At 43.1% G+C, this 23,004-nt stretch overlaps 1 protein-coding gene and 1 long non-coding RNA gene across 12 annotated transcripts in view; both read right to left on the minus strand.

Moving 5' to 3' along the window:
- RNLS (renalase, FAD dependent amine oxidase) overlaps positions 1–23,004 on the minus strand; it is a 242,100-nt gene that overhangs the window by 193,927 nt on the left and 25,169 nt on the right. The gene's annotated exons all lie outside the window — the stretch shown is intronic.
- The window catches only part of LOC140517585 (uncharacterized), a 37,990-nt gene continuing 16,895 nt past the window's right edge, over positions 1,910–23,004 (minus strand). Inside the window, exon 2 of the long non-coding RNA XR_011971646.1 lies at positions 1,910–22,839. This is a non-coding gene — a long non-coding RNA (uncharacterized lncRNA). The remainder of the gene's footprint in view (positions 22,840–23,004) is intronic.

The following is a 23,004-nucleotide window of genomic DNA, read 5'->3' on the forward strand; positions in this document are numbered from 1 at the left end:
TTGCATCCTCTCAATTTCCAATTCTTTGCCCTATGACTGAAAGAGCTGCTATAAATATTTTTGTACATATATGTCCTTTTCCTTTATTTCTTTGGGATACAGACCTAGTAGTGGTATTGCTGGGTCAAAGGGTATACACAATTTTATGGTTCTTTGGGCATAGTTCCAAATTACTCTCCAAATTGGCTGGATCAGTTCACAACTCCACAAACAATGTATTAGTGTTCCAATTTTTCCTCATCCCCTCCAACATTTGTCATTTTCCTTTTCTGTCATGTTAGGTATGAGTGGTGCCTCAGAGCTGTTTTAATTTGCATTTCTATAATCAATAGTGATTTAGAACATTTTTTCCACATGGCTATATATAGTTTTGATTTCTCCTGAAAACTGTCTGTTCATTTCCTTTGACCATATATCAACTGGGGAATGACTTGTATTCTTGACAATTTGACTCAGTTCTCTGAGTCTTTATGAAGGAAACTTCCTGTAAGTCCCACCCCCAACCAGTTTTCTAGTTCCTTCTAATCTTGGCTACATTGGTTTGTTTATTCAAAACTTTTTTCAATTTACCATAGTCGATTATCCACTTTATATCTCATAATGTTTTCTGTCCCTTGTTTGGTCATTAATTCTCCCCTTATCCATATATCTGATAGGTAAACTATTCCATTCTCCCCGAATTTGTTTATGGTATCACTTTTTATGTTGAAATAACATATCCATTTTGACCTTATTTCGGTATATAGTGTGGGATGTTGGTCTTTACCTAGTTTCTGCCAAATGACTTTCTAGCTTTCCAGTAGTTTTTGCAAAATAGTGAGTTCTTGTTCCAAAAGCTTGGATTTGGGGGTCTATCAAACACTAGATTACTGTGTCCATTTACTACTGTGCATTGTGTACCTGGCCATGTAGCCAATTTAAAGAGTTATAGATGATTTTCAAAATGAGTTAAATAACATAAATGTCTAATTTCCTTCACTCCTTCGATGATTTCATGGGGTCCAGGAAAACAAAGTCAAGAGATGGACATGTAGGACTGACCAGAGAGGACAAGCTCTTCCTCTCAGTTTGTCATTTCCAATTGCTCTGCCCTGCACAGGCCCTAGAGATTCTCTGCCTGACTCATCACAGGTAGGTTCAGGCAGAATAGCTCATTCAAGAGTACATAGGATATTAATCACAATGGTTTATGTACTGTTCTAAGGTGTGCAAAGTGCTTTATACAGAGAATCTCCTCTGAGATGGACTACTACCCCCATTTAACAGATGAGGCAGACAGAGGTGATGTGACATGGCCAGGGGTACCACACAAATATGAGGCTAGGTTTGAACACTGGTCTCCCCCCTTCGAGGCCCAGCACCTGGTGCCACCAGTTGTACAAAACTTTTGTTCCTAAGAAAATGAGATACACCTGGTATGTTTCTGAAAATCACCTTTTCATTTCAGCCGTCTGCACTCCAATTCCCTCAGTGTCTCTTCAAGCTGTTTATCATCTGTTGGGAGTTAGAAGCCTCCCAAGTGGCCATCCAGGGACGGTATTCATATTCCCCACTTCTCTCCTGAGCACTTTCACCAGCGGAAGCCCCAAAACACAGATGAGAAGACATATAGGACCAGAAGTTTGCTCTCCAAAGTACTCAGCCTCCATCCCACATCTATGAAATGGGGATAATAGTAGCACCCATCTCATAGTGTTGTGGTTAAAGTCAAATGAGATCATATTTTTAAAATGCTTCGCAAACTTTAAAGGACAATATTGATGCTAGCCATTATTATTATAACTGAAAAATACTCAGTACAAATCATGCATGATGATACTTAAAATGACTGTAGCAGTAAGCACCCTGGCATACACAGGAGAGCCTGTAGCGCAGGTTCTTAGATCTGCTTTTCTAAAAGGAAAACAACTTTTGAGGGGTCAGCAATCTTCTTTAATTACATTCACCAACAGAAAATACGATCAGAGAAGAAAAGACCAACAGACAGGGCTTCCAACTGTCTGAGCATAAGCAATACATACATCACAGATTAACAGACAGATCCAACTGTCTATTACATACATACATACAGCATTACCAGACACAGAAGTACCAACATCTGGGTTTTCAAAGCCAGGGCCTCCTTAGCGACTACCCAGAGTCTCCTCTGGTCATATCACATGAACTTTCTTCCAAAGAGTAAGCCCCAAAGCAAAACCTCACCTCAGAGTATACATACACTTTTCAGAGCAGGAGGGCTTGACCCTCTGACCCAGTGCCTCATTAGAAATTAACAAAAGGTGTGGGCCTTCCAATAAAACAAATCTCCCCTAATCAAGCTTCCCTTAATGGACTCCACCTGAGGCCTATTAAAGGGCAGATTAGATCTTTATCTCTCATCAACATAATTACTATTACAATGACTTTAAATCACTGGTATAACTTTTTTTTTTAAAGAACAGAATAAGGCCCAGACCCTAACCAGCACCTATCACTGAGCAGCCATGTGGCACCCAGCAATTGCCCATTTACCATCTCCAGGCCTCATTTTCCTCATCTGAAAAATTCACATAACAATCACACCCATCTCACAGTGTTGTTGTGAGGATCAAATGAGATAATATATATAAAGTGCTTTGAAAATATTAAATTTCTCTATATTATTATAGTATTTTATTCACAAAACACAAATAGCAAAATGAGCCAAATGCAAAGGACTGGGACACATAAAAATAAAAAGGGAAAGAATATTACGGCAAACAGCATGCTGACAATTCCCTCCATGAATGTCCCCTCAATTAGTTAGAAGTGATAGCTGACTATACAAAATCTGAGTTTCCAGAAGTCAATGTCCACTCACATAATTCCTGTTTATAATGTTTGGAGATATGACAAGGGTTCAGAAATCTTTGCTTTCAGCTCATTTAACCTATGAGACCTGGTTGTAGATGGATTACATGGGTTTGGATATTCCTCTAAGATTTGGGGTTCTAAATCATTCTCAAAACTGCCTTTTCAGTTAACTGCCTTCAGCTAACATCAAGACTGTTCCTACTCTAGGGAAAAGCCTGTCAATAGCATATGCTCAGCTGTATCCACTTTAATATAATGACAGCACCTATATAGTGTTTTATGTTTTGCAAAGCACTTTACAAATATCATCTCATTTTACCCTTACAACTACCCTGAGAGGTAGTTTCTATGAGTAACTAAGACTGAAAGTGATTTAAGTGACTTTACCAGAGGAACACAGGCAGGATTTGAACTCAGGGTTTCCTAACTCCAGGAACAATGACTTAACCACCTAGTTGAATGGAATATCCCGGCTTCTCTCCAATCCTGAGGCTTGCAGAAGGGAGCAAAGGGGAAGAGAAAGGCCAGACTTGCTCTGTTCCCCTCTTGCCACTGTCAAGGGCACAAAAAGCAGGTAGGAGGCCAGGGCACTGCAGGCCACACCCAACCATGTACACTCATAGTGACCATCCAGTTCCCTTCTTTGCACCCAAAATGCAACCATTTCAGGCCATTTACTTTACCTGCACCTCTATATTTTATTTTCATTATTCCTCCAAATGCACTTGCTTGATAAACATTTGACAAAGCTGAGCAAGGTAGGGTAGGGGGAAGCAGAACCTCATGATGGAGTGCACCTCAATTAACTGGCCATTACAGTGCAATTTCCTCACCACGACCACTCCCAAGGGCTGCCTTCTGACAGCTCCCAAACAGCTTCAGCCAAAACCGACAGGTTTGGTGTGGAGGCTGGCACTTGCTAGGCGCTAGCAGCTTTGCCTCCTCTGACAAGAAAAGAGAGGGAAATAACCAGCATGGGTGTCTGAGTCACGCTCATCAACAAGGAGACAGATACAGGCTCAATTCCTGAAGAAATGGACTTTCAAGTTCCTCCTATATTTGGTATATATTTGAAAAGGGAAAAAAATGTTCTTATATCAGATGACTCACTTTTTAAAGAGCTTTGAAAAAAAATGGAAATTTTCTCCATTACTGAAACTCCATTTTGGGGAAGGAGGAGGTCCCTGGGACAGGTTACTCCTGAGGATTTCACACTTTGTAGTTAAAGGCACAGTCACTACCTGGAGAGTCTCTGGGAGAAGGGCTCCTTAAGCTGAGTCTTCCATAGATACATGTAACTGCAGCCCAACACTGTTGGGGAGGGCTGAGCTCTCACCTGACAAGGTACCTCAGGCTTGGCACTTTCATTCTAAAAGGAGCTCACCTGGCTGACACCTCTGACACTTCCTGGCTGGGTGAGGTCTCAGATGCCTCATCTATAAAAGGGGCCAATAAGGACCCCTCCAGAACCAGACGCATGACCTTATGTTTCTACCATCCACATACAATTAGCCCTCTTCCTCCTCCTCCTCCAAATCACAGCTCTTTGGAGCAACAAGGGACTGGAGAGATCATTCATCCTCCTCACTTTGAAAATGAGAAAGAGGAGGTGAAAAGAGGGGCAGGAGCAGGATGCTGTGTTAGCAGAGGAGAAACAATGATCATTGATGGGGCATTGTGCCTTTTTACTGGTGTTTCTTCAATATGACTGTCATTTCCCAACCCTCTTGCCAACAGAGGCTTCTAATATCATGATAATGCAGTCAACCACAGCAGACACAGGTGGCATACTGGCCTGGTCTGACAACATCTGACAACATCTGCTCCTCCCGAAGGTCCTGCCCCATCACTGACCAGGGTTCTGGCACCCTCCAGAGTGGTTTTCCATGACAACACTGTCCTCATAAGCACAGTGGGTGCTTAATAAATGTTTACTGTTTGACTCATGGAGGCATTAGGGGATCCAGTCTCAATGTATCTGAAAGAAAGGCTTGGGACAACCAAATCTTACAATTACCTGCCCAAGGGTGACTGAGATAATATCCACAGCTACCAAATCATCTGCAAATCTACCCATCTCTCTCAGTCTTGATAAGCACAGATAGCATCCCGGGTGACAGTCTAAGGTAGGAACAGGCAGGCTTTCACAGTCTGCAGGACTACATTCTATCATAACTGACTAAAAAGTGTGCAGAGAACACAATCCTGTGCCTAATGCTTGAATCAGGAGAGCAAAGTGCTGCCAAAGGTTCTGGCTAGTCCAACAAGATGGCCCTGGGAGCATGCCAAACTTAGGCAAGTTTCCTTGGGAAACATCACAACCAAGTTTATTATAGGAGGAATGAAACAGGGGGATGCATGCTTACCCAGATGTTCTCCATAGTCAGGGTAGATGTTCAGTACAGAGCCCAAGTGGAAGAGGGATTCCCTACAGACAGAAAATTCCTCAAGATGTTCCTGTGTGCTGATGGCATTGAGCTGACTACAACACACTCTCCTCTATTTCATGTCTCAAAACTCTTCAGCATCATCTCCTATTATCTCTCTCTTGATCTTGGCTATAGATAGATCCCCATGACCTCCAGGGTCAAATACAAAATCCTCTGGTGCTTAATGCCTTTCATAGTCCATCCCTTTTCCATTCTCTTTACATCTTAACATTGGCCTTTCCCCCACCCCCATATTCTTTGATCCACTAACTCTGGTCTCTGCTATTCCTTATGTGCCTGATTCTATCTCCTTCTCCTGTCTTTTTCACTGGCATCCTCCATTCCTGGAATGCCCTCTCTCCTAACTCCCTTCAAGTCCCAACTAAAATTCAGCCTCTACAGGAAGGCTGTCCCAATCTTTCTTAATTCTTGTGCCTTCCCTAAGTTGATTATTTCCCATTTATCCTGTCTATAGCTCGTTTGTACAGTCATTTGCAAGATGTCACCCCTTGTAAGCTCCTTGGGCGATTGGCACAGTGCCTGGCACACAGTCAGTGCTTAATAAATGCTTACTGACAGAAAGTGGCCCTTCTCCTTAGGGTCAACCTCCTCACTTGTGTCTCCTATCTCTTCTGGCAGCTTTCCCCCTCAATCTTCCTACTCTTTCATCTCTCCCTAAGGGCTCCTTCCTTGCTGCTCACAAACACTCCCAGTAGGGATCAATAGGCTTATTATTGATTACCAATACAGACCTTCACAAGAGACGCAACCTAATGGATGTCATGAGAAAGATGAATGATCAGAAGACAGGGTGGGCTGGTCAGGCCATTAGACAACCCCTGAGTCCCAGGGACAAGGAATGGATGCTCTGCAATGTGTCCTCTTGGAGGGAATGCCCACATCAGCACAACAAACCTTTCTATAACAATGAAGTTTTGTGTGGCACTTTACAAACATGATCTCATCTGATCCTCACCCACCTATGAGGTAGGTACTATTCTCATCCTAGTTTTTCAGATGAGAAAAGGGGGTCTGAAAAGCTGAAATGATTGTCTGGAGGTCATGTAGTTAGTATGTGTCTAAAGGCTGGATTCAAACTCAGATCTTTCTGAATTGTCGCCCATGTACTGAAGTGCCCCCCAGTGCTCTCCAATTCAGTTTAAAGGAATGAAGAACTACTAAGCAAATGGATGTAAAAATGATGAAGGACTTAACATTTCCATGGGGGGTGAGATGCCAGACTACATTTGCTCCTTGATACACATGCTGCCAGTTTAACATGGGGATTCTCCTGTGTTTGCCAAGTGTGGCACCAAACGTTCTGAGGCATCTCGTTTTCCAACAGCAGTCTTTGTAAATGCAGAAGTCTGGAATACCTAAGTGTTCACGGAAAGGGTGAGGGTTACACCCATCGTGGTACTTGAATTGTGAACACTGTAATGCAACAGATACATGGTGGATGTCAGGGACAAGCTCCTGGAGGGCTCCAACATGGTGCCTGAGATACAGCAAGTAGTTAAAAAATGCTGAACGGCTGACTGATTAAAATAATGCTTGAATGAAGGAAAAAAAACAGACCAAAGGAACAGAGTGCACACAAGGGAAAGTATGGATAAACAGCTCCAGTAGACTTAGAAAAGGGTTTTTGAGTTGGGTCAGTATTTTATTGTACACCTTTAGAAATGTTATTTTGATTAGGGTTCCCTAGGCTTTACTACACAGGCTGCCTAGGGGTCTGCAAAAGATTAAAAACCCAGGTACAGAGGGAAGGACTAACAGAGGTGGGGAACCTGCAGCCCCGGGGCCACTAACCCTAACCCTAATTCTAACCCTCTAGATCCTCAAGTTGGACTGAATCTGTTGTAGTCAAAAAGCTGCACTTGAGGACCTAGAGGGTCACATGTGGCCTCAATGTTGCAGGTTCCCTATCTCTACAATAGAATGTGACAGCACTTGATGCTTTAAAATTAATTTATTTAGGTAATTTCAACTTAAACTCAATTAATTACATTATTTAGTATTAAGTTTATAATAAATGATTTTGGGTAAGAAATAAATACACTGAAAGTATATAGTATAATGCAGGAAAAGCTCAATTAACTGAAAGTCTCAAATAATTGGCCCTTCTTCTTGGCTAGGGACAATGCTGTAAACATTTAACCATTACAAGGATGTCTTGGAGGTTCTCACTGTTCAATCCTAAATCATCAAATGATGCACCATCTATTTTACTCACTAAGGTGAAAATGCAGACAAAGGTGCTGAGGAAAGATTTTCAATAGCAAGGCTTGAAACACAGAGCTTCTGTTTGGATCACCCTGATGTATGTAAGCAGCCAATTCCATTAACCAGAATATTCGATTCTCCAAACCTGCTGGTTGACTGAGATCTTGCTACAGATGGATGAGGCTGTGGAACGTTCACTGCCTTGTGTGCAGCAGAGGTTCTGAGCTCATTTATTGAGTGAGATGGGAGAGGCTGCTCTGTGGGTGTGGCCTCCTATGCAGTGACTTGACATTCTTTTAAAGATGGCAGTAGTGGCAATGATGTGCCAAGCATTGTGCTAACCACTTTATAATTATTATCTCATTCAATTCTCACAACAACCCTCAGAGGTGGGGCCTTTTATTATCCCCATTTTACAGATGAGGAAACTGAGGCAGACAGAGGCAAAGTGAATGAGGCAGGATTCAAACTGAGATCTTCCTGACTCCTAGTGCCTCACTCTCTCTCCTCCCTGCCACCTGGCCACCACATCTTTTTTCTGCTTACTTCGGATGAAGAAGGTAACGTTCAGAGATGTCAGTAAGGCAGCACAAGCTTTACAAAGCTAATTTTGTAGGGAATCAAGCTCATGATTGAGGATGTGACTGAGTCACACCCAGAGAAGGTCCTTCAGGGGCTTCACTCCAACTCAGTGCAGTTATACAGATACGCACTTGTTTCATCTCTTCCTTTCTTTTGCCAAGCTGGTGCCCCATGCTGACTGTCCTCTAGGTGAGGGGACAGTGTTCTTTGGGGCCCAGTGATCTGTACAACATATCAGCACATGAAGATAAATGCTTGTCTTCCAGAAGAAAATCACTATCAAACACTGTAAGAAGAAGCCGACCTGACACCTTCTGACACCTGGGATTGACTCCGCCCCCTCCCACCTGCATGACCCTTGGCTCCTCCGAGCCTCAGCTACAAAACCCAGAGGGTTGGACTAGATGACTCATGAAGTCCCTTCCAGTCCTTCCTACCTTCTGATCCAAGGAACAAATGAAGGCCACAGATACATTATTTATACTGTACTTGGATGTGTGATTTTTCATCATATAAATTGAAGCCCTCTGGAAGAAAAAAATGAAAGTACAATGGAGAGAAAGCATGACTCTTCCAATTAATTCCAGAAATGGAAAAGAAATGGCCAATAAAAGCTGCCTCTAACACGTACTATGCATGAGCTTCAATGTGTCAACAGTAATTATTTTGGACTATAAAATATAGCCATAAGGAGGTAATAGGATTGAACAAGGACTCAAAACTCTGATCATCCAGGAGAGGAAACTGTCAGTCTGCTAATAAAATAAAAATGATTCTGGGGGAAACTGACCCTCAAGTCCTCCTATACAACATGGGAAATGAAATCTTATCTTGGCTGATACACCCATGCAATAATTTAGACCCCAGAGCTGAGCTGGGGCCAGGGAGGGGGAAAAGGGGAATGAGCCTACAATTCTAATTAGGGAAATGAGGTACTTCCATATTTTATCTCTTGACAGTCCAAAGCAAAGGGAGGAAGATTCAAGTTTCAGAAATATCACTGATGAGTACCCAGGAAGGAAGGTGACCTTGTTCATTCATCAGCCTCTAAAACAAACAAAATGAAATCTAAGTATGTACAGCAATGGAACCCTAACGAGAGGCCCACCTTCATGCTTCAATCTTGCAGCATTTTCATGGGGCATTCTGTGTAGGATCTGAAGCCTCCCACCAGAATACATCGAAGGCACGACTTCAGGAACATCTTAGTGTATCTGACAAACAACCCAGCAACAACTCCAGGGAAGCGATGGGTCTTTCTGAACTTGTGGTAGCACCATGATGAAATTGGCTAGATAGTTGTCCAGAGGCCGAGCACCCACTACCATCATCAGAAATGATCTATCCAAAGGCAGTAACAAGGTTTTCACCTGACAATCCTGTAAATGTCTGAGCTCTGTCCTCTCCCATGCAATGGACAAGAAGAAAGATGGGGCCAAGGAAGAGAGCCACTGAGAGGCAGAGAAAGTTGGAATTTCATGGGGATGGAGAGTACAGATCACAGAGGTGACACCCCTTAGCAAATGGTTTCCATGAGAGTTGTCATGGCCCCCAGCACTGATCTCTGGGGAAAAGACCAGCTCCTAGACAATCCATGGCTCAGCCAGCTTGTGGGCATTGATCTGCTCCTGGCTACACTCAGGGAGGCCTGTAGTTAGGGTCCTTAGGAAGTGTACCTGCCATCTTTGGGTTCCTTCCATTCTCAGACTTCCCCTTACTAGATCCTGATTGCACCCCTGGGAATTCTTCATTTCCTTCAAAGCTCCATTCAAACTTCACCTCCTCCATGAAGCCTTCCATGCCTGATTCCTCTCTCTCTCCTCCCCACTCCCAGCTGTTCGTCACTCCCCAGTCTCTGTTTTGTATATAATTAGCATATACTCTCTGGTGGCCCTTTGGTCTGTGCCAGCCGCATGAGAGCCCCCAGGACCTAGGACATAGGAGGTGCTTAATGAGTGTTGGTTAATCAGCTGACTGGGGCAAGGCAGGGATTACTGTACTCAGTTTTATAGGCAGAAATTAAGGTGAAGGTGGAGAGACCTGAATACCTATTCCCAGGTCACAGGTGGTTAGGCCCACCAGGTTTCCTGTCTCCTAGTCTAAGGCTCACTCATAACACTGAGCAGCTTTTCTAAGTAAGGGAGCACAATTGTGGGCACTGGGGGTGGAGGGACTCAGTAAGTATCTGTTGAGTTGATCCATGCTAGGGGGTGCCAGAACACTACTCCCAAGCCTTCTTTTAGACAGGACTGAGAACTTTGCAGAGAGCTCTCCATTTTCCATCAGCTGCTCAGTGGACATCATGCTTGAGCTGGGCACTCTGTGCTCCCTACCCCCTTCAGGTCCCTTCTGGTGCTGTCTTTCCCCATTAGACCACAGGCTCCTTGAGGGCAGGGATGGTCTTTCTCTTTCTTACGAGCACAGTGTCTGGCATTAGTAGGCTCCTAATGTTTACTGAACCGAACTGAGTAGAGCAAATTGGGCTCTTTGTAGTTCTGCTCTCAAAGAGGACATGCACCCAAAACCTTCCCCAAATCTCCCTGCTTCATGAGGTCTCCCCAGTCTGTGCAGGCTCACTCTTTACTCTCTAGGCTTTTCCGGCAGACAGTCTTCTGGCCTGGGAGTCTACTCCACTCCTAGCCTTCTCACCATGGAAATTTCTTCCATCTTATCTCCCCTTCCTCTGATTGGTCAGCTCCTCCCAGAGCCTCTTCATAAGGAAAGTGCTCAAGCCAACTAAGTCCTCCTTCCACTTTCTTCTCCATTGTAAGCTCTTTGAGGTCAGTGACTTTCCTTCCTTTGGCTACTAAGTACATTTCAGGCCTCAGCACAGTGTCTGAGGCTTGTTGATGTGACTAGACATGGCTGCACAGTCCCTTCTCCTCTGGGTGGGGGTGGATATGGGAGGAATCGTGTCACACATTCCTCTGATCACTTAGGTCTCTTCCTGAACTTGCCCAGCGAGTTGCCCCAGTTGTTTTTAATTAGTGAATGTTCTAGCTTATGGGCTGATGCAATCTGTGTTCTAGCAAAACCCCTGGATATGTCAAAGTTCCTTAGTCGGTTTTAAATGTCATGGCCTCTTCTGGCCTTCTTTGGTGAAGCCTAAGAACCCCTTCACACAACAACATTTTCAAATACATAAATAAAACTGGTAAAAATGAAACTGATTTTATTGAAATAAATATGAAATTTTCTCCCATCCAAGTGCAGGTACCCCTTGAATTCTATCCAAGGTTCCCCTTAAGATTCCATGGACCCCAGATTAATAACCTTTGCTCTAGGTGAACACACATACCACACACACACACACACACACACACACACACACACACACACACACACACTCTTTCCTTTGGAAAAAGGAAACAATTACATAGCATTCTCCCAATTGTCACAAGTATTGGGATGCTGGATCCTCAGAGGAAAGGCTGCTAACTTGGATTCCAGGGGTAACCCTTGGTGTAATTATTCTTCTAAGACTACAGTTTATAAATCCCATACTGATAGCCTTTCAATGAACAATTTGCCTCTAGATACAATTAGCTTTTAGAAAAGATACTTATTCAAATGACACTGTCAGTTACAAACCATTTTTCCCCCAGGCCTGGAGCACATTTACCCACAAAGAGAATTTGAGGGGGGTGGCAAGAGTGGGCACAATTTTAATGCATGATGGTAGTAAGGCACATGTGTAGACAGGAGACATATGGACAAGGCCACTCCTACGTATGGAGTGGCAGGGTCTTGATACCATTTCACTGGAGGTGATGCCAGATGAGCTGCTCTGCTGTGACGAGGGTCTGGATGCCCACAGTTTCATCTTCAAAGGTGGCTAAGTTAGGTGGCTAAGAAAATGACACATGGCCTTTACTGGAGGAGCAGATCTGCTGCTGGGTGAGGCAATCTGTCCTGAGAAGTGCTGGGCTAGGCAGGATGATTGGATGCCGGGCTGATCTCTCAGAAAGAACAGTATCTGGCCTGCGTAGCTGATCTGTGAGACTCCCTCTTGGCCACCTCTTACCTCAGGTTCAGCTGGGTGCTACCTACCTATTTTAGAAAGGCCATTGAGATCTCTGAACCTTTAATCAAAGATCAGAAAAAAAAAGCTGCTTCAGTTCTATTTCCTCAGAGTCTCTGCTCTGAGGTTGATCGCCTCCAAGGAAGGGGGTACAAGTACAGCCTCTTCCTAGTGTTTGCTTAGGGAGGGATCTTGTCTAACTTAGGGTAATCACCCTAAGACACTTCCCAGACTTTTGTTGAGTCTTATGCAAATGAGTGACTGGGGACAAGGGTGGTGACAATATGTCCCCAGCCAAGTTCACTGTCTGCTACTCTTTTTATAAAAAATTGAATTATACAAAGCCCTAGGATCCCTTCCAAGGCATCACAGACTTCATTTACACCTGAAAGTGGCTTGCTTTTATACTTTGCTGTCTCTAAGGTCTTTACAACTTTCAGCTACACTGAAGTCATACATCCTTCCTTCTACAGAGATTATCAAGAGAACTGGCTTTTTTGAAATTCTGAAGTCCTGTGTTTTTCAAAAGTTTCAAAAGGGTAGGGGGAAGGTGAAGTTACAGTATCTGGTTGAATAACCTCACACCAATTCAAGTACACAATTCTCATGATCACTAAAAGGCAGGGGGGGGGGGGGGCACAGAACAGACCCAAGGGTTTTTTTTGTTTTTAGAGACTGCATAGCTCAGGAGAAAAATAGCCATCTGAGACTTGCTGTGTCCGAATCATGTGCTGACCATTTCACTACCACCTCTTCAAGAGCAGACACTAGGTCTGCTAGGAGGAACCTAGTTGGAGTCAGTTAATAAATGTTAAATAAATATGAAATCTGCTTCTTCCCTCAACGGTCACTTAGTTGATACTTCTAATCAGAAATGAAAAACACAACTTGGTCTGCCCCTGCCTGCATAAGTGTGTTAAACCATGATGGAGAAAGGTGGAAAAACTGAGCCTCAGATCAAGTTTCCAAAAGTCCACATGGAAATGTTGAGATGGTGATAAAAGCAATGAGACTGATGTTAAAAAAAAGGCAACACAATTTATAAATACTAACAAATGCTAACTTTTGAACGACTCATAAAATGATTTGGCAGAAGGTCAAGAATTTCAAGGGAAGTGAAGAAAAAAGAAATCAAAGTGGGCCTGCCAGATCCAAGTTAGTCTAAAGCAGCGAGGGTCGGCCTCTCTCCTCCTGCTTGTGAGACCTTCAGAAAGTTACTTGGTCTTTCTAGTCTGCGTTGCTCACTTACAACATCCATGGAATCATTCTAAAAACATTTATTAAGCACCTATTACACATCAGGCACATTGTTCTTAGTGCTAGGGACAGAGCAAAACCGTCTCTGTCCTCAAGGAGCTTAGATTCTCCTGGGGAAAAGCCACATGAGAAAAGACCAGTTAATACTAAATATAATATAAAACAATTCATGAGGAGGGAAGCACTAACAACCTGGGCCTGGTCCCTGAGCTGAGCCTTGATGGCAGGGTGGGCAGAAGGTAAATTCCAGGTGATAATAAGGAAAGCATAAAGCACTCTGCACTTGGGAGTCACTGTCATCATTACTGATGAGCAATGGAAGACAATTCATCGTGTAACCTCATGGCTGGGCCTCATTTCTGACCCCAAGACAGAATCTGCAAACATCACAATTCATTTTATTAATGAGTTTGCATGGGTCTTGGTTCTTTCTAAAAATCAAGCCCACCTTCCTAGGATTAAAATTTGTCACCACTGAGGAGGTAAAATTGACCATGTATCATAGACTCTGGGAGGCAATATGGTATAGGGGAAAGAGTCCTGGATTTGGAGTCAGAGAACCTGGGTATGAATCCCTTTTATGATGCTTGCAGCCGGTGTGAGCATGCACAAGTCACGTAAGGCAGCTGGAGGGCGGTGTAGTGGATAAAGAGAGGACCCTGGAACCAGGAAGACCTGAGTTAATATCTGGTCTTAAACACTCACTCTCTAGGTGACTCTGGCAAAGTCACTTAATTTCTGTACGCCTCAGATTCCTTAACAGTAAAATGGCAATAATGAGAGTACTTACCTCCCAGGGTTGCTGTGAGGATAAAGTGAGATCATATTTGTAAAGTGCTTTGCAAACCCCCAAATCAGTAGGTACTGTTATGTTTGCTTAGCCTCCACAGACTATATTTTCTCATCTGCAAAAGGAAGGGACTGGACCATATGACTGCTGAGGTCCCTCGCTCTCTTGGAGAACTATGATCCACAAGCCTACAACTGAACATATGGACAAAATAATAAATGTTTGTTGACTTGACTGTTTAATTCTGGACTCATTGCCTGCACACGATGTCTTTCCAAAAAGGACAGACTAAGAGATGAGTTCTACACTTTGTCCATCCTTTCAGTCGAGTTCCAGTAAAAGTCTGAGCCTGCCTTTTGAAGTCCATGCCAGCTACATATGGCAAAGTTCATCACTAGAGGACAGATTGCTCAGTGGGCACAGCAACCCAAGAAACCAATTTTAAAACCACACAAAATGGCTTCCAGTCCTCTAAGGCCCCTATTTGCCTCTATAGCAACAATAGTAGAGCTGTAGAAGAGAGGCGAAAAGAGTGCTAAGAATCACCTGGTTTGCAGATGGTTCATGATCTTAAACTTGGCCCTTAGTCCTTGATGGGGGAGATCCTGGTTCAGTAAGGAGGGAGCAGCTCAACTACCAGAGGAAACAAATCCTTCTGAGCTTGACATTTTCAGTGCCAGTGAGATGAGACAAATGAAGGAAGGCCTGACTTGGTCGAAGGATGATTTAGACTGAGCGCCTCCTTTGACAGGCCAGTAAAGGAGTTGGGGGAGTTGGTCTGACTGACCACTCAAAGCTAAGAACCATCATACCATGGGATATTCAGTCATGTCTTAGTGCACTACTCATGACAGGGATGTGCAAAAAGAATACCAGGAAATCAATCCATCAGTCAGCAAGTATTTATTAAGCGACTTCTATGTGCCAGGCACTAGGCACACAGGTACAAGATTCATAGTGAGTTTACATTCTAATGGTAGAGACAACAAATACATAAACATATATGGAATAAATGCAAATATATACATAGCAGTTAAATGCAAGGTAGTTTGGGAAGAAGGACATTAGCAACTGTAGGGCTCAGGAAAGACAGATACAGAAGATGGGGCCTGTGCTGCATCCTTAAGAAAAAGAGGATGTTGGTGAAACTGAGGTGATGAGGGAGGCCATTCTAGGCATTACAGTACAAAAGGAGAGGGATGAGAGATGGAGTGTCTTGTGACACTTGTATCAGACAGAAGGCCAATTTGGCTGGATCAAAGCATATGGGAAGACGAGCACTGTCCATTTACGCTGGAAAGAAAGGCTGGGGCCATGTTGGATTATTTATGCAACACCTGTTCTAGCAAATGAAGTGGTAACGCAATCTACTATAAAGTCAACAAGACTCTTCAGATTAAATTAACATCTATTTTTATGCTAGCTGTGACTTCAATGCAGAAGTAGAACAGGCAAACCTGGCAAGAAATAAATTGGAAAATGTGATTGGAAATAAGGAGAGAGGACAATAACTTGTAGCCCACATAGAAGGCTAATGCTTATATAACAAGAACGTGCTCTTTGAGAAAAAAAACAAAAAACCAGAAGGTGCTGCTTGGTGAGCACTGACTAATAACCCTCTCAAAAATGGAAGTGATATTTTAAGAAACAGGAAAAGACTCTTCCCTGAATTAGTTGTCTGTATACAGGAGGACTCTAAGGGTTGGAGCAGAGATCAATATGTGTACAAAGCCAGAAGAGGGAGGAAAAATAAGAAAAGGGAGATGACATACAAGTAAAACAATCAGTCAATAAACATTTATTAAGTGCTTATTATGTGCCAGGCACTGTGCTGAGAACTGGGGATACAAAAAAGAGGTGAAAGACAGGTTCTACCCTCAAGGAGCTCACAGTCTAAAACAAATCCAATCTGTCCTAGTTAATTGTTACCAATAATGATGAATAAGAGATGCTCTAGTGGGACACCTGCAGCTCCGAGGCCACATGTGGTCCCCTAGATCCTCAAGCGCTGTCCTTTGACTGAATTCAAACTAAACAGAACAAATCCTCTTAACAACAGAATTTGTTCTGTAAAACTTGGACTTAGTTAAAAGGCCACACCTAAGGACCTAGAAGGCCACATGTGGCCTTGAGGTCGCAAGCTCCTCTCTAAGACCCCTGCTCTAGACATAGCAAATGTGTAGAATGAATGAAATACTGATGAATAACTCAAGCAATTCCCCCCACCCCCCACCCCAGGTAAATGCCTGTTTGCCCATGGGCAGATGAGAATCTCCTAAAATGTTTATTAGTGTCCCACCTCTCTCCTGGTCAGTAACTAGAACGAGTGGGAAATTCTTTAAAACCAAAAAGAACTGTCTGCTTGATTCTGGAAACTTTCTGAAATATTGTTCAATGTTTTATTAAATCAGGGGTTCCCAACCTTGGGTCTCTGAACTTAAAAAAAATATGTTGGTAACTATATTTCAATATAATTAACTTCCTTTCTAATTCTATATATTTTATTTTGTACATTTAAAAACATTCTGAGAAAAATATTAATGATAACAGGTGATATTTACATAGTGTATATATTAGTAGTACATAGTATATATTTAATATTTATGTTTCTACAGTGATTTCAGGTTTGCAGAGCACCTGATAAATATGATTTCATTTTATTCACACAACAACCCTGGGAGGAAGATGATACTATCATTCTGCTTTCCCAGATGAGGAAACTGAGGCTAAGAAGGTGGGGTGACTTGCCTGGAAACTGGCAGTTACTAGGTATCTGATGAGGAATCTGAACCTAGCTTGCCCCATCTCCAGGTTCAGAGCTCTATCCATGGTACTGCCCAGCTGCCTCTAAGGGGGTTAGGCTTCATCAGACTGCCAAAGGAGTCCATATCACCAAACAGGGCAAGAACCTCTGTCCTAAATAGCTGTTACTCTGCAATGAATTTATCAGAAGGCACAGTACTCTGCACCTCAGAGGTAATCTATTATTGATTATTGATACTTCCTTTCAGGACTTTTGTATCCTTGTATTTCTTTTTTATCATACATCATGGGACCAAGAACAGCTGACCAGGTGGGCAGAAGAGATGGAGTACAGTGATAGGAAACCCAAGAGCCACCCCTGACAGCCTCCTCCTCAGAAGAGAAGGGTTTCAGCGAGTCTAACTCAGGCTGTCAGACAGAATCCTGAGGAACAGCTGTCTCAGCTCTTCCCCAAGAATCAAACACATGCAGGGAAGGTGCCATCTTGCTAATCAGTGTTTATAAACTAAAAAAACAAAACAAAACAAAAACGCTATTTCTTTATCACTCACTCACATGATCATTTTGCAATCTCACTTTGCTGATACTTCCCTCCCATTTGAGCACATACACATGCAAATACACACAGATTCATATTCCCTTTCCATAAAATCTCAAGCTTTATGATTTTATGCATTTAAAGCATCATTCTGAGAATAAGACCACTAATAACAGCTAGTACTTATGAAGTACTTGTAATTTCATTTTATCCTTACAAGCCTGTGATCCAAGGTCAAACGGAAGGCAGTCATCACCTGATTCACCACTCTCAGACAACAGATGAGGAGTGAGAAGCCCAAGAGGTTGACTTGATTCACCTCTGTGAACAATTTCAGAGAGGATTTCTAAACCCTCACCTGATGTGTTGTTAAAGCAAACAAATACGAGTGTCTACGAGAAGTTTACTGACATTATTCTGCCTTCTTTATCCAGATAAAGGACAGGCTTCGCTTTTAGGCTGTTGGGCATGGCTGTCCAAGACTTGGATCCGGGCACAGCCAGTCAGCTGTACAATCTACAGATCACACAAAGCTCAAAGAAAGAAGTTCAAAAAAGACTCTGATGAGCCAGATGGTTGGGCTGAATGTAATGAGGAAAATGCAAACCCTGATATTTCACAAGTAACAGAGAGGCAAGGCATAGCAAGGAAGAAGTTCATTTGAAAAAGATCAGAGGGTCTTAATGGACCACAAGCTTAATATGATTCCACGGTAAAATACAACAGAAAAGAAACTGAATACAAGCAAGATGCATCAAGATAATCCTGCCTATGATTAGGGAAGGGATATCCTGCTGTACTTTGCCCAGGTCAGACATAATTTATAAATCACTTCACTTTTGGTGTCCATGTGATTCACCCAATTCTCCCCTATGGCTCCAAGAAGCTGTAGCGTGCACAGTGGATACACCCTTATAAACCAGTTCAGCAGATGGGCTAAATATACCAGCCTGAGGGTAACTGGGGGGTCTCAAACCCTTTGGTGATTTAGGGGGATATCTCTGCCAAGCATGTAAAGACTTTCCTTGGTGGAATGAGTGAAAGAAAACTATTGTTTCAATGGCCATGAAGATGGCTCAAGCAGTGGAGTTGAATGCTTAGAGCTTGGTCCAACACTGAAGACACCAAAGTCATCCACTGCATCCCAGGCCATCACCAGTCATCTTGACTTTGGTCTTGTCACTGCACTTCAATGACTTTGGAAAAGACCGTGAAGCCAAGGACTTCACAACTCCACCTCACTTAAATCTAATTTATGCATGAGTCAAGACATTTACTGAGAAATCACACAAAGCAAGCACTCAAGAGGTCAGAAGAAGCGATTCAAGGACGCTCTCAAGGTTTTTCTGAAAAACTCTAAGGGACTGTGAGGCATGGGAGATGCTGGTCCAGGGCTTCCCAGCATGGTGTGGCTGCATCCTCTAGAAGCAGAGCAGAATAGCAGTAGCTCAAAGGAAATGTGAGATGTGCAAACATAGAGCCATCGCTACCCCAAATGTTCACACACTACTTGTGCCTGACTTGTTCTAGAATCTCCAGAGCTGGTATTGGTCTGACCAGCCACAGTCACTGTACCTTGACCCCAACATGATGAAGTCATTTCAGTTCTCTGAGAACAAAGGACAACAACCACCCAACCACCCTGGCCTCTAGCCCTCTGTATGGCCTCCCATCACTTGAAATCTCAGCATCTTGTGGATCAGCTTTGACCTTCACCACTTTCAGTATCCTCTCCCCAGGACTGCAGAGCTGGAGACAGAGCCACGAACTCCTCCCAAAGCCTTCCACACAGGACTTAAAACTTTCCATGTAACTCTCCAGTTTCCATTAGCAGCTTTGCTTGGTGTCAACTCAATGGATCCATGTAGCCCCCTCCAAGTTGGCCCCCTTTTGTTTCCCCCCACTCCTTTCAGCTTCCATTTGTCTTCCCCCATTACTGAAAGCTCCCCAAGGGCAGGAATGTATATCTTTTCTCCTCATCATTCAGCAGTGATAAGACTTGCCCTTTGTGGCTCCAAAGGTCAAAATGAATAGCAATGAGTGAAAGCTGTGGAAGGAGATGTCAGGAAAGAATTCCCACTAAGTGCAGCTATCCCAAAGCAGAGTGGGCAGCCTCAAGAGGTCACAGGTCAAGCTGACACTAAATCACTGACATTTACTCTTTGAGTCCAATCCTTCAACCAACTCTGAATTAATCTAATTATATTGATGAGTTCACAATTCTCCATCTTCTTCATGAGAATATTATGAGATATTTAACAATGTTTTACTACAATCTAAGTAAACTCTATCTGCAGCACTCTCCTAAACCACTAGTTTAAGAATCCTCTCAAAAAAGAAAACAGACTGGCTCTCTGTTGGCCAACCATCTTTTTTATGATCCATTCCAGAGTCTTCCCAGGAATCAAACTCAAGTTTGCTAGCTTATGGTATACAAACTCCGTTCTCTTTCTTTTTTGAAAATTAGGACATATGCCCTTCTCGGAGCTCATGGTACTTGTTTCTCACAATTATTCAGACATCACTGACAATAGCTCAGCACTCCCATTTGCCACTTCTTTCTGTTTCTAAGGATGTAATTCATCTGGGCCAAGAGACTTGAAGTTATGAAGGGGACTAATAACTCTGTTACTATTTTCATTATCTATCTGGGGTATCAACTTCTTTCCAGTCACTTTTACTCTGTTGTGGAAATGTCACTGTAAAGTACAGAGGGAAAACAGAAGCAAAATTAAGAATGGATATCATGGGAAGGAAGGAAGGAAGGTGGGAAAGAAAGAAGACACAGACAGGTATTTACATTGTTTTTCAAATTTATTTTGTTGTGGATGGCATGTAAAAAAAATCTGTAGGCCAGAATTTTATATGAAGATATATAAAAAATCAATAGCAAAATTCTTTCTTTTCCAATAATATAATTAAAAATGTCATTTGTGACCTGGAAAAAAAACAAACCTTACAATTAATTTAAGTAACACATACATACTATTTGTGCTAATATGAAGTCTCACAATTTGACAGCTTATAAAAAATAATTAAAGATCCTAAGGACAAAAATACTTGTTCATCAAAATTTAAGGGAAAATTATTAGTTTGTGAAAACAAGCACATTGCTGAATTCCAAGGAGATTTGACCCCCAAATAAAGGTCCCAGCTATATCAAAGAATTTACAGCAGCACCATTTGTGAGACCAGAAAACCTGGAAACGAAGTATACATCCATCCACTAGGAGATGGCTAAAAAAAAAATGGTGGTATAAGAATGTAATGGGATACTACTGTGCTATTAACATTGATGACTATTCAGAGAAACACGGGAAACCCTACCTCTGGGGTTGCGCTGCCCCTCCCCTGTGTGCTCCTGGCGCTCAGGACTTCACCAGCAGCCCTGCTGTCTCTTGCCCTGGGCATCTCTGATGTTTAGCCCTGCTCCCCTGGGGAGCTCCTACCTTCATCAGCCTTCACTGGTGGGTAATGCAGGGGGGCACTGGCCAGGCCATTGGGATTATCCTCCAGGCCTGGCTGTGTTTCAGACTCTCCCTACTTTGCCAATGTGCTCCTCTCTCCAACACAGGACTTTTCAGCTTCTACTTATTTATCATCTTCTCCCATTAGAATGTAAGGTCCTTGAGGGCAGGAGCAGTCCTCATTTTTGTAGCCCCACTTAGCACATTGTCTGGTATATAGTAAACATTTAATAAATAGGCAGCTGGGGGGGCAGTGAATATAAAGTTGGATCTGGAGAATCTGGTCAAGAAGACCTGAATTCAAATCCAGCCTCAGATACTTACTAACTGCATAATCCTGGACAAGTCATATCTCCTGTCTGCCTCAGCTTCCTCCTCTGCAAAATGGGGATAATAGCACAGACCTGCCAGAGTCGTGGGGAGGATCAGATGAGGTCACATTGCAAGGTACTCTGCACCCCTTACAATACCAGATAACAGCCTGCCTGATTCCCTGTGGAGCTGGCAGAAGTGAAGAGAACGCGATAGACAATGACTTCATTCACGTAGATGGAAGCGACAGCAACCAAAGGGCTACACGCAGGCTGGATGCAGTGACTGGCACTTCTGGTTCAGCAGGACCAATGCTGGAATGCCTCAGGAGAGGCCGGTAGATAACAGATGGAGACGCGACCTGCTGCAGCGCCTGTGTGCAGCAGCTTTCTTAGCTTTCTCTCTGATGTAGGCTGCCTGGAGTGGGGGAAAAGGGCTCCTGGGAAAGGATGTGATAGGGGATGAGCATCCCCAAAGCCCAATGCACATGGCTCATCATCATATTCTATGAACTGACTATGTTAGCCCCAACCCGAGGGAATGCCTCATTAGCTGGTAGTGCTGCAAGCACTAATACTTTGTCCACTAAAATTAGGACCAGGAAACTGACTCTGAAATGTTTATAGTTTGTAGCACAAACAAATCCCAGCACTCTCACAGGGCTCCCTTAGAGTCAAGGAGTCTGCCTCATTCTTGGAGGCTGTGAGCCTCTGGAGCTGGCTTCACCAAGAATACTTAAAGCTGTCACTGTGGTCCCCTGAGGTGGTTTTAAACAGTTCATTATTGTTTCCTCTTCTCTTCCTCAAGATAGAGAAGAGAGGCTGGCTTAGCCCTCCCTGGGAGCCCTTTGCCAAAGCTTTCCCAAAGAATGTGCAGCATGTGTAGTAGATGAGATGATCAGCCTGTGGAATTTTATACACAAAGCCTCAGTGTGATGGCTGAGGGTACCTCTGTGTCAAGACCTTTGCTTGCAAGGTAAACAAAAGCTCAGAAACTGTTCAGCAATCCAAGATCTTAAATCCAAAGCCACTGCTTTGTGTGAGTCGCCATGTAACTAACTCTACTGAACCACATGTACTGGAATATTTAATTATGTTTCTCAGTCAGTCATAGGCTCAGAGACTCAGATGAAAGGGCAATGAGAGGCCATCTGGTCCAGTGAGGTCCAGGGAAGTTAGGGGACTTGCCCAAAGTTTCCCAGATATTAGGTGTCAGAGTCAGGACCTCTGACTCATCAAGTGAGTGCTCTTTCCTCTGTACTATGGTCCCTCTGATCAATAGGGATATAATAGGGAAAAAAGAAACAGTCCCTGTCCTCAAGAGCCCTTCACTTTATAGGGGGAGAGAACATGAACACATAAAAATATATGAAGAATATAAAAGAATATAAAAATAAATACAAACATGTGGAGAGGGGCTGACTGTGTATTCACACTGTGACAGACAGATGTTCTATAGGACACAGCATCCACTCTCATGCATGTTGAAATTCAGGCAATAGACATTTCTCATCCATTTTGTCTTTCCTGTGTGGATGGGCAGCACAAACTCCCTTGAGCCATTACAGATCTCTGACAGGAGTCTCTGAAATGTTTACGGGCTGGATGTAATCGAGATGTCACCTGCAAACAAAAGCATCTGGAGGACCTCACTACCCACAGAGAATCTCTCCTTCCTAGACACTACCAGACCTCCTCTTCACAATCACAAAAATTGAAACAATGAATACTAATTAAATGCAGGACATATGACTGACAAAGGCAAAAACAATTCTTGCCCTCAAGTAA

This window comes from Notamacropus eugenii, chromosome 1 (genome assembly GCF_028372415.1).
Source record: "Notamacropus eugenii isolate mMacEug1 chromosome 1, mMacEug1.pri_v2, whole genome shotgun sequence".
NCBI lineage: Eukaryota > Metazoa > Chordata > Mammalia > Diprotodontia > Macropodidae > Notamacropus > Notamacropus eugenii.